This window comes from Centropristis striata, chromosome 11, assembly GCF_030273125.1.
Source record: "Centropristis striata isolate RG_2023a ecotype Rhode Island chromosome 11, C.striata_1.0, whole genome shotgun sequence".
Classification (NCBI taxonomy): Eukaryota; Metazoa; Chordata; class Actinopteri; order Perciformes; family Serranidae; genus Centropristis; species Centropristis striata.
In genome coordinates, this window is record NC_081527.1 from 28,319,381 (window position 1) to 28,332,555 (window position 13,175).

At 40.0% G+C, this 13,175-nt stretch overlaps 1 long non-coding RNA gene across 4 annotated transcripts; it reads right to left on the reverse strand.

The window, feature by feature from the left end:
* Positions 1-1,156: 1,156 nt before the first annotated feature.
* On the reverse strand, positions 1,157-11,832 carry LOC131979836 (uncharacterized). 4 transcript variants are annotated; one of them, XR_009395152.1, is made up of 6 exons: positions 10,483-10,525; positions 8,706-8,789; positions 7,787-8,364; positions 7,491-7,619; positions 7,342-7,357; positions 1,168-1,477 (listed from the first exon to the last, which is right to left on the reverse strand). It is a non-coding gene; the product is annotated as an uncharacterized LOC131979836 (long non-coding RNA). The 4 variants fall into 4 exon arrangements; XR_009395150.1 differs by lacking the exon at positions 10,483-10,525 and adding an exon at positions 11,660-11,832 and having other exon boundaries at positions 1,157-1,477; positions 7,342-7,619; XR_009395151.1 differs by lacking the exon at positions 10,483-10,525 and adding an exon at positions 11,291-11,652 and having other exon boundaries at positions 1,157-1,477; positions 7,342-7,619.
* Positions 11,833-13,175: the final 1,343 nt, after the last annotated feature.

The following is a 13,175-nucleotide window of genomic DNA, read 5'->3' on the forward strand; positions in this document are numbered from 1 at the left end:
TGTTCTCAATCACTAGTAAAAAATCATCTTCAAGGCAATTTGATGTCAATAGTTCTAATAATGGCCCCATTTAGAAGAAAATAGAAGATAAAGAATCATGTGATTTGGGGCGTGGCTAGCTTTATTGACAGGTCACTGACAAGGCGAGCCGTCATCAGGAGAAGCAGAACAATGCGTATCCACGGCAACGAGTCATTGAAATTATATATAACGTGACATAGATAGAAAAGAGGATGTTTACCGATTTGGTCTCATAACTTTGACCCTTTCACTGTATTTTCACTTAATGACAGTTTATTTGAACGTTTTGTTCTTTAAATGTCTTGTTCAGTGTTTGGTTGGACTAACAGACACTCCAAGGAGTCGCTGCTCAGTTTTCTGAGTTCAGTAACAAACATTTTTCTTTTGTTTTTTGCTAGCCAAAACTAACATCCCAGTTAATGCTCCAATTAATGCTAACATGAATTAGCAGCAGCTTCTCTCAGTCGGGTTGCCGGTGTAGAGAGGCTGTAGTCAGTGTCGTCAGATCCCTCTCCTCCTCCACAGTCCAAATATGGTCTGCTCCGCGTATCGGAAACAAGATGGCGATGAACTCGAGGCTTCCAACGGGCAGTCCATAAACCAATGGGTGACGTCACAGTGACTATGTCCATTTATATACAGTCTATGGGCCTGCCGAGCACCAAATTACAGAAACTAGTAAACAAGTTTTAGGACCGTTTCACACCTAAAAGTGAGAACCAAGGTTCGCTGAGTCTTTATACTTGTGATTATGTTGTAACTGGTGATGTAGTATTCATAAGTGATGGTGATGCTGAGTTTAAATGGTGGATGCTAAACTCAGGAGAGAGGGAGGGGAGGTGGATGGGTTGTAGAAATGGTGGACATTCAACCAGGAGAACAGGGATCCCAATAGTGATGGGAATTACGGCTCCTTTTAATAATCCGGATCATTTGGCTCAACTCCCAAATGGCTCTTCATTTTACCTTTTATGATTCAGCCAAATTTAGCGCTGTTTTGACTTTGATTTGTATTTTAACACATATATCACTTACATTTCAATAAATTGCTGTAGCCAATTTTATTTACAGTTGTAAAATCCCTTGTTAACTCTCTAACTTGCTTGAAGAACCACTCTGCTACACAAAGCAGATAGAAAATGCCTATAAAAACCAAAGCATGGATTTTATTTATTTATTTATTCAAACACATACCTAGCAAAACAAGTAAAATACTGAAAAAATAGAAATGAAATACAGAAATCAAAATGTTTTTGCTATAGAGTAATAATAATAATAATAAATAAACAACATAATAAAAAGAAAAATAATACAAGGTGCAAAACGGCAGCATCCAACAGTTTTAGGTGTCTCAGTGCTGCCTCAGTGCTGGTTTGATCCTTGTCAATCCTCATATGATTGGTTCACACAGCATGCATGTGACACCCATAGTCAGCATCGGCAGCATCCACAGGTACTTTTTATTAGGAGAAACGAAAAAAAATGTTTTAAGCATGTCACCCTACCACTCAACTACTACACTTCCGGCATCAACATACATTTATTTACTGTTTAAATTGTCTTTTATAACCAGGAAGTTGTTTGCCCTGAACCTAGATCAGTGGTTTTGTAGCCTAAATTCACAGAAACTGCAGCCTTTCTTACAACCGCGAACCACACATGTATGTATAATGCCATGTGTTCTATTTTTATAACGCTCCCCTCTGTACTGGGAGGCCTGAAATGCTCATATGAGTCGTTATGGGTGGTATTGACTTTGGTCTATGGTCTATTCTGCTGTTTAGGTTGGAGATCTTGTCAGTCACTCTCTGTTCTCTCTCTCTCCTGACATCACAATCTCTACGCACTGAGCTATTCCTTAAAGAAGTTTCCCTGCACTATAACAAGATGATGGCCATGTAATTTGTCTAAAAGTCCGAACCATCTGAAAATGCTTTCACACAAGATCTGAACTGAACCCGTGTTCAATTTGATTAGGACCAACTGTATCAGGCCAAGGTTTGGCTGTTTGGGTCCAGAGGAGGTATCACACCTGTAATTTAGTTTCAGATAAAACTCAAAAGTTAGAAAGTCCAGATGAAATTATGTAAGTATGAAAGGGGCGTAAAAAACAGTTGAAATAATTATTTGGTGTTTAGTGCAGCCCAAATCAGCTCTAGGAAGACTGAATATTAGATTCACTGTTCAATGTTTGAATTCTTGATTCACCAAGAGACAAACGGTAGCTCCTAACTTGGCGAGGCGTGTGTGTTTACAGGTTGGACAGGGTAGTTCTGCTCTGAGGGGGCCAAAAATCTATGAAAATCTTATTAAATCTGGAACTTATTTTGTCAGAAAGGGAAACTGATTAGAGCAGCAGAAAGCAATGAATCATTATGTCATTATATTGAGAGAGACTAGCAGATATTTATGTGTCATTATGGCAGACTTACTTTAATATTAAGTATTAACTGTTGCAGCTCACAGTACATTTCTCTTTGTGTGTGTGTCTCTCATGGGTACACAATAATTGTATCTGTCTTTAGTCTGTTTCTCTGTGGTTTTCACTCCTGTGTTCCTCCCTCCTCTCTACACATCTTTATATTTTACGTCTCTCTCTCAGTCTGCTGCTTTTGCTGCCACTTTGTTTTGCTGTATTGGCATCACCACTCATGAGAAACAACATTTCCAAGGCAGTTTACAACATTTTTTCGTTCTCTATCTGCCACACAACACCCAAGACCACAATGAACACGCTCGACCCTGCCAACAACACGCCAGCACACACTCGCTAGCTCCCGGGGTGACTCGAATGGAGTAACATCCCTCCAAGGCCACGCAACTTTCTTAATTAAAGGCATAAATTTCTTCTCCCGCTTTCTTTTTTTCCCTCCACGACAGAACTACGGGGCGTTTGTTTCGTTTGCTGCAGCTGAGCCTGTATGAAGACAGCGGTGATGAAAATAAATAAATAAATAAACAGCAAACCCTCAGCGACTCAGATGTGCTACTGTAGCAAGTCCTCCAGGAACCCTATCCTGAGAGTGCCGTCATTTACATATTGCTTTGATGAGAGAATACATTTATTTGGTTTTTATTTGCATCAGTGGGACAAGAGTATCTTTATTCCGCCCTCTCATTCTTCTACCCCCCTACGCAAAACCTGAAAACAGAAGGGAAAATCTATGTTTTATTTTCAGGTCGCAGTGAGATGCCTAGGTTAATTTTAACGTGTTTGAAGCTTTGTTCAGGCTCTGCTTGCTGAAGGTGTGTTGTGTTGTTGTTCAGTGCAAACTACTGTGATCAGTCTGCTTCTATTTCTGTCAGAGCTCAGTTTTAGGACAGCCTCAGCTGGGTTTGTCACTTTGTCAGTATTCATCAGTCTTTTCCGATATTTCTGCCTCAATGTGATTACACTGTGGTCCACATTTTAAGCTGTCAGATGCAAATAATGGCTTAATGTTCAGGGATCTGAAAGAAGCACTGATTTTAAAAGCCATTTAAAAGTGTTACATGCTCTTCGGAATTTAATTGGAGTTATTGAGTCCAAAACATTTGGCTTAACTGATTTTGAAAACTTGAACTGGCTTGAAAAGCCACCATGTGAACCAGACTCAATATAAATGGGTTAGAGGTTACACACACTGCTCCCATTGTTAATATCAATGTTTAATTCCTCTGATGAAAACTGAGCACTTGTGGTAAATGTGGTAAAATGTTGCAATCACAGAGAAAACATTCATACTTGGTGGCTTGAACTGTGGAGCATGAACGTCAAAACTGAGATAGTAAAAACAGTAAATGCATTGTTGGCACCAAGGTTACAATAATTTTGGATTTTTCATTAGTTTTAGTTTTAATTTCGTTGTGATTTTTTTGTTTTCAAATTCAGTTCGTTTTAATTAGTTTTTACAGTGTGTTTGCTAGTTTTAATTTTGTGTGCTTGCTTGCAAAAGCACACTAACTACTATTCACCGGGTCTATTTTTATTCTTCCGTGTCATTTTTCGGTCGACTACTCCTCCCAGAGTTTTTGCCACACATACACAAAAAAGGTATCAAATCGACCGGCTCGCCCATGACAAGTGTGCTATGACTTTTCTAAGGGTTTCGACAAACGTTTTTCAAATTATTGGGCAAAAACACGTCAAAACATCTCCCCAATGTAACCCTATGGAGAGTCTAGAGTGGTGATGTCATCAAGCAGAGTGGAGAGGGAGAGAACGAATTGTCAAAAAATATATTTGAAAACTGCGCTCCAGGCCGCAGATTTCACTCTACAGAAATAATTTATACATAGAAATGTAGGAAAATTTGTCCTCTCACTCACAATCCTCTGGTAAAGCTGTCAGAGTTATAGTTTGGGCGTAGGACGCACAGATGCCCCAACAACACGCACAAACTGCCTCATTCGCTCCCATATTAAAAACGCAGGAAGATTTCTGAAAAAGGGAGATCTAACATTTTTTTTTAAAATCGCTCTGACAAAGCCATTTTTTTATTTTTCTTAAAAAAAACAAACATATGTAGACGTTGAGGAAGAACTCAGGGCGGTCAAAGTGAAGTCGGATCAATGATAGGTATTATGGTTTTGCCAAAAATGCTTTCTGTTCGAGGCCAGAATTTCCACTTTGTCGACCTCTGGCTGCTCAGTGTGACGGAACTGTCTCCACCGTCAGTTGATTGCTCTGCTCTGATTGGTTGACTCCACCTGGCCACCTGGTTGCTTAACTACCAAAGCCCCCCCCCAACACAGACATCTTAACTGAAAACAGTTTACTCTAACTCAGCGGTTCCCAAAAAACGTTTTTTAGCCACGCTATTCTATGTCCCAACCATGTTGACCCACCCCCAATCCCCCACACCTTAAAAAAAAAAAAAAATGCAATAAGCTTTTTTATAGCCGTATTAAAGGCGGCATGTTTAATCATGCTTAAATGAGAACACATATAATAAAATAATCACCATCACAACAATGCGGTCTCGCATTTGAATTAACCTGAACACAGTTTCAATATTAAGAGCAAAGAGGATGATGACAGGCTCAGGATCAGAGGCAGAAAGCACATAAGTTGGGGAAAATGTTATAATATTTTGAGCCGCGTTGAACAAAAATTGCAGCGAGTTTAAATGAGCGTGGAGCTGAACAACCAGTCATAATCGTATCATCATCATAATAATCAATCATAACACAGGTTGGAAAAATGGAATAAGATAACTTCTTCTACGCTTCATTTGAAGATGAAGTGTATTTTGAATAGCCTGCATTTATTTATTAATTAATATTACAGTTTTGGATTTTACATTTTACAAAGGAAATGTTAATTTACACTTCTTTATTGTGTGGGGGGAAAAAATGTAATTGTGTTATTATCAGACCTCCATTACATTTTTCATCTCGCACACCCCCTAGTGGCAGCTCGCGCACCCCCAGGGGTGCATGCACCACACTTTGGGAATCCCTGCCCTAGACAATAACAGTAACTTTGTCGCTGAGACCCTGTGAACCACTAACTCTGCCTCTGAGACCATGCGAACCAGTAACTCTGCCGCTGAGAGCATGCGAACCGCCGACTGCCACTGAGACCATGCAAACCTGCGACTGCTACTGAGACCATGCGAACCGGCGACTGCCACCGAGACTAATGCGAACCGGCGACTCCGTCGCTGAGAGACCATGTGAACCGGTGACTCTGTCGCTGAGACCATGCGAACCAGTAACTCTGCCGCTGAGACCATGCGAACCGCCGACTGCCACTGAGACCATGCGAACCTGCGACTGCTACGGAGACCATGCGAACCGGCGACTGCCACCGAGACCATGCGAACCTGCGACTGCTACTGAGACCATGCGAACCGGCGACTGCCACCGAGACCATGCGAACCGGCGACTCCATCGCTGAGAGACCATGTGAACCGGTGACTCTGTCGGTGAGATCATGTGAACCAGTAACTCTGCCGCTGAGACCATGTGAACCAGTGACTTTGTCGCTGAGACCCTGTGAACCACCAACTCTGCCTCTGAGACCATGCGAACCAGTAACTCTGCCGCTGAGACCATGCGAACCGCCGACTGCCACTTAGACCATGCGAACCTGCGACTCTGTCGCTGAGAGACCATGTGAACCGATAACTCTGTCGCTGAGACCATGTGAACCAGTAACTCTGCCGCTGAGACCATGTGAACCAGTAACTTTGTCACTGAGACCCTGTGAACCACGAACTCTGCCTCTGAGACCATGCGAACCAGTAACTTTGTCGCTGAGACCCTGTGAACCACTAACTCTGCCTCTGAGACCATGCGAACCAGTAACTCTGCCGCTGAGACCATGCGAACCTGCGACTGCCACTGAGACCATGCGAACCTGCGACTGCTACTGAGACCATGCGAAACGGCGACTGCCACCGAGACCATGCGAAGCGCCGACTCTGTCGCTGAGAGACCATGTGAACCGGTGACTCTGTCGCTGAGACCATGCGAACCACGGACTGCCACTGAGACCATGCAAACCGCCGACTGCCACTGAGACCATGCAAACCTGCGACTGCTACTGAGACGATGTGAACCGGCGACTGCCACCGAGACCATGCGAACTGGCGACTCTGTTGCTGAGACCATGTGAACCAGTAACTCTGTTGCTGAGACCATGTGAACCAGTAACTCTGCCGCTGAGACCATGTGAACCAGTAACTTTGTCGCTGAGACCCTGTGAACCACTAAGACCATGCGAACCGGCGACTGCCACCGAGACCATGCTAACCGGCGACTCTGTCGCTGAGAGACCATGTGAACCGGTGACTCTGCCTCTGAGACCATGCGAACCAGTAACTCTGCCGCTGAGACCATGTGAACCGGCGACTGCCACTGAGACCATGCAAACCGGCGACTGCCACTGAGACCATGCGAACCTGCGACTGCTACTGAGACCATGCGAGATGAGGAAGACCACTTTTTAGTTTTAGACTTATCTTTTCTTTTCTCTTTGTTTTTACATAATTTCATATGAAAAATACTATGTATCAATTTCTTTAAATGAGATTTGAATTTAAAGTAAAAAATAAATATTTCACCTGAAATTAATATATTATTAATGTAGGCTTATTAAGGATGTTTAACCCATCATTTCAGGACTGTCAATAATTTTTTATTTTATCCAATGAGACTTGAAGTTTATTATTGTGTTTGTGGTAATCTACATTTGAATGTCATTATAGTTATGTTTTAGAAAATAGACACCGGTGTTGGTCTCTTGCATGCAATGTTTAGACTTACCCTCTCCGCCCCCTCCCCAGAAACAACAATTACAAATCTCACAAAAGTTTTGTTAATCTAAAAAGTTACCATCAAGATGTAACCTCTCCTTGGATGGAAGTGCGTGCAATGGTTGGTTTAAAAAAAAAAGAAGATGATGTTTAGTATGATTGATTTGCATTAAGTTATGTATTTAAATATACATTTCATGTTTGTGTTTGTTGAAATGGAAGACATACAATGCTTTGTGTATCACTTTGTGCAGAATTAACAATTGAAGAATTTTTAAAAAAGCCTATCTTTTCAACTGGTGAACGGGGGCAAGTGGGTCCAGAGGTCATCCAGCTGTTCTTGGACTGTGGGGGTGTCTGTATTTTCAGAACCAGATGACACACAATACCAAATTTATTCATACATTATAAATACTCAATTGTGAATTAATATTTTATTATTCAAAGGAAGTAGTTAAGACAGCAGATTTTATTATCAGGCCATGTCTGTGTCCACTGTGACGGGGAAAAAAACAAACCCATACCTTGTAGACTGGAGAAGGAGTTGTGGGTGGGTATCCATCATCCACAGCCGGCTGGTTGACGGAGGTCTTTGAGGTACCCCATGGTCGGAAGTGGTTGGGCTAAGTGGGGCAGGATCTGCAAGGTCGAGACTTGTCCAACACACTTTATGAGCGCGGCATCTTGGAAGCATTGGTCTTCCTCGTCTCACTTGGTCCTGCAATATACAATAGCCTGTACAACAATAACTCACAAAATAACACAATTGTAACAATAATATGCAACTGTAAGTGATCTGAACTAAATTAATTTGCTAACTTAACTGTCCCTAGACCAGCATAAAAAGCTAAACTATACAAACTAAATACTCTACTATAAACCTAACCTACTCCTAACCTAACCTAAATATAAATGTGCAAAAAATATGAAAAGTTAGCTTAGTCTGTCTTGAAGATGCTGGACACAGGAAACCTGGAAAAGTCAGAAAATACAGTGACTTCTATACTATATATTGAGGACCACATGCTGAAAAATCTGCATCATGTGAAATACTTATTCTGATGTGAAACAACAACATGGTGATGGCTTCTCCGGTTTTAGCCTACAAAATAAATAAATACATTAATACATTAATGAGACAGCAATACTTAATTAGATGAGAGTTTGACCAAGCGTCAATTAATGAATGAACATTATTGTTACCATTTTTTTTTTACTCGTTACTAGTTTTTGTACTAATAATCTATTTTCCCCCATTCTCTGATTTAAAAATGAATTACATGAATAATACTAATAATATCGATTATCCCAAATACACCTTTCCTTCAGATATATTTGTATATCACTATACATGACATCACAGAACAGTGGTTGAAAGTCCTTTATGAATAATAATTTCAGTGTTTCTCAACATTACAAAAGCATTTTTTTAAAATTGCTTACCTGAAAAGGTGAAGACAAACAACTGAATGCTGAAGGTCAACGAAGAACTGGATACTCAAGTCTCCTAGGTGAAGTAGTGTTCATCTAGAACAGGATGACAACCGTGAGCATTGCAGCAATGTAATAATAATGTGTAATTAATGTTTTAAATAACTGAATTAATGCATCACTTATTCATAAAAATCAGTATGAAGCTGAATATAATCATTAGAATTAAATACACACATAGCACCTCTAGAAACACAGCAAAATTTTCAGCATATGTGCCCCTCTGCATCCTTTATAGATAATATAAATTTTAACTTTCTTCATACATTTTTACGTGTTTTATACATTTTTATAGCACCCATGGTCCTCAGGGGTCAAAAAGGACCTCATGACATTAGACTGGTTTTAGGAAATGTAGAAAAACATTTTACCAACTTTTTTTTCACCTTTTAAGGTAACTCGTGACCAAAAAAATGTATATTTCATTTTCATATTTTTTTCATTAATATTGGTCAATTTTATTCAAATATACAAATATCAAAACATAAGTTTCACTAAAAGTTGACATGACCTACTTTGTGCATTCCCATCAAGAATTATTTTTTTCCATTACTATTGAAAAAAGTATTCAGGGTTTTTTAAAACTTTTTTCTCTCTTGAAATGAGGCCTAATTTAAGCCAATGGCTATGACTCTGGTATTACAAATACACCTTATCTGTTAGCTGTTTAAGCCTACATTTTCAACTTCCAATCAATCTCTCTCTCTCTCTCACACACACACACACACACACACACACACACACACACACACAGAGTACATTAATATTAGTCACAGGAACACATACTTCAGGTACCAGTTGACATGACAAATTGGAAAAAAGAAATGGTAATAGTTTGGGTAATAGTCTGCTAACAGTAGTGAGTAACACTGACATTGCCACAATGTAAATCTTAAATGGTGAAGTAAACTACCAGTTCATCATTACAGTACATTTTTACAGCCCTGACTCCATGGTTAAATGTATATCCCCATGATTATCTTTTCTTTTTAACCTCTCATTACCAAGTGACATGAGTTTCAGTTTAATATTATCCAAATACACCGAATGTTCAAATTTAGCCATTGATGAGTATGACATTGGTATTACTATTACACCTTATTACATAAGAATACCAAATCCACATACAATTAGCTACATATCACAGTTAAAAAAAAATTAGTCAGGCCAACATTGTACACAAACCCTACATTAAAAATGGCATTTAGACAACATTAATCAAGGAAAATAGCATAAGCTGGCAATTTTTTAGCATGACACCTTCCCAGATAGACACAAGACAAAACACAGCAATCATAAACTGTTGTGGCCTAGATTATCAACTCACAATGCATTATAGGCTGTCTGTCAGTAGCATCAAATCAGTCAAACCATGCAATGCACTCTTAGAATCAATAGTGTTTGCTAACACCAGACACATCTACTGTTAGCATCATGGTAACTGTAACATGGAGTAACTGTAAAGATATTCTGCCTCGACGGACCATTTATAAATTGCTTCGACATGATGCTAAAGCTAGCTCGCTAGAGAGCACTAGTTCAGACCTAAGACCAGTAGCCGCGAATAAATTAGCAAAATAAAATGACAAACATCGTCCAAATGAAACTCAAATAACTTGCAACTACATTTCACAAAATTTTCGACAGTAGCTTAAAAGTTCAAATATGAAAATGCTAACATTATAAGGCACAATTGTAACAGTAGTATGCTAGTAGTATGTCTTCTTACCTCAGACGAAAAGCCAGAAAGGCCGAGTCCCGCCAGCTTTGATGTAAATCCTGTCGGATTTACATCAAAGCCAAAACACAAGAAGCCAATCAGATTCGCCCCATAACTGTGCTCCAATCCTGTGATTCCCAACAGCTGTTCCTAAGAAATCATCAGGTGTGCCGTGGAAGATTATCCAATCTCTAAGTGAGCTGCGTGAAGTGAGAGGCAGAACAATTAAATGCTCTTCTAACAGAGTGCAGTGTATCAGTGAATCTCGCGAATTCACGCGTAATCAAGTGATATAACCGGAAGAGAATCAACATCTCATTAATGACTGGAGACAAATCCAGGGACTCTGCTCTATGAAATCTTCCTCCAGAAAATGCTAACTACAGACGCTGGAGTGTTTTTAATTTCACCGCCGTTATAACCGGACAGGTCAAGTGAAGTCAGCAGGTATTAAGTCATCAACTATGTCCATACTCCAAAACGAACCGTATACACAAACACAATAATTGAAACGCAGCTATCCGACTCTCTCCCTCTGTGAGCCTCTTATTAAACACACCTTTCACCTCAAACAGCAGCCCTCATAAATACCCTCACCACTGTGAGCCTAAACATGAACATATCTACAGGTCAGGATTGGTCTGAAATGACTGTCAAAAATGAAAAAGTAACCACAATAATAAATAATTTAAAAAAACACCTGTCTTAAAACCCAAATAATTCCACATCAACATAATTTAATTCCTTGGCCAGAGGAGCTCATCACAGCTGATGCAAACCTCTAAATAAATGATTATTTTTACTTATTATTTCTTACCGTGACTCCACGTTCTCCACGTCAGTCAGTCGGGTTATCCTAAATTCCGCGACCTCCCTCACCACATCTTGCAGGCTATATTCTTGTGATGTGTGCAGTTTAGCATGCGCTATTCCTTTACTTGGCCTAACTGCTTCAAATGCGTCTTCATGTGTAGTGGCAGATTTTTAAAATAAAAAAGCAGCTTCTGCTCAACAGAAGTATTGACAGTAGCTAGCTAAAAAAAAAAAATCATATTGTCACCCAGACTTCTCAGACATGTTTTGCATCACACTCTTTCGTCCACAAGAAAACGTGTTCTTTCAACCTAGCCGGCCATTTGATGTCATTGTTAGCTAACGCTAATGTTAGCTAGTAATTAGCCATTACCGTTAGCATGGAGCGACATAAACTAAAACGTTTTCGTCTGATAACTATCGCTCCGGTGTCTCCGCTCGGACATCCTTCAGGGACAGCACGTCCTCTTCCCGGCACAGTACTCCAAATGTGCGAACATTTGTTACACATGCTTCACCACGCACGGTATGGTCCAGATCAGCCTCCTGACAGCAGATTCAGACTCAGGACACAACGACACCAGGTGCTGCCGAGCTCCGCCCCCCAGAGCTCCGGCTCCACATCATCCTCTCTCCGGACCACCGCTCCAGTCTCTGATCAGAAAGTCTTCCATTGTTTGTGGGCTGTCTGAGAAGACTGACATAAATTAAGACTACCGCCAGCCGCTGCTTCAGAGAGACTGCAGGTCTCTGCTCGGTGTCACGGCAAACCCATGGATCTAACACTTTAACTACTGTATGATCATTTAGAAACAAGAAACAGCATTTTTTTTTTAACCTTTTCATTATCAGTGATGAGGCGTAGAGTTGTGGTCGTGAACGTCATGAAACAACCGTTGTTGTTGTTTAATTGATGCTGCCGCTACCAGCTGTCAGCAGTAAACTGAAAAGGCACCCACGTGGAGGGCTGGAAAATGACCAATCATAAGAGGCCTGGGGTCAGCCTTGGCCCCGCCCCCAATGTGTAAAGAGTCCTCGCTCCGCGGGAGCAGAGCTCCACCGCGAGCGAGCACGGGGGAGAGTCTGCTTCACTCAGTTGCTGAATATGTGCGCGAAGATCAAACAATGACTCAAATATGACGCTATAGTCCACCTCTGCCTGCTCACTGTGGCGGAACTGTCTCCACCAGCAGTTCATTTCAGTTGATTGCTCTGCTGTGATTGGTCAACTCCAGCTGGCCACCTGGTTACTTAGCTACCACAATCAAAATTTCTTTAGAAATTTTCTAGTTAGTTTTTATTCTTTGGAAAATGCTTAGTTTTTGTTTAGTTTTTATTAGTTTTAGTGTTAGTTTTAGTTTTTTTGTAATGGGGTATTTGTTGGGTGCCAGATTCGATTAGGTCACAATAAATGTTCCTTTATTTCCTTTGTCTGATCCATCTCAGCCCCAATAAGTTTATTAAGTCATAAAACCAGATAGATGAAATAGATTTCATATCAACCAAAAGGTTTACGTATGAAAAAAGTTGACAAAGACGAAAACGAAGGACATTTCACTACAATTTTAATTAGTTTTAGCACAAATACAGTTTGAGTTAGTCATCATTAAAAAAAACCTCTCATTTCTATTTTTATTTCAGTTAACAGAAATGTTTTTTCAATTCTAGTTTTTGTTATTTCGTTTGTTTTCGTTAACTATAATAACCTTTGTGTGTGTGTAAAACTAGCATTTCCAAAAAATAAAAATTAATTAAAACTAAACACACTGTAAAAACTAATTAAAACTAACTGAATTTGAAAACAAAAAATAAAACAAAATCAAATCAAATCAATTTTATTTATATAGCCCAAAATCACAAATCACAGATTTGCCTCAAAGGGCTTTACA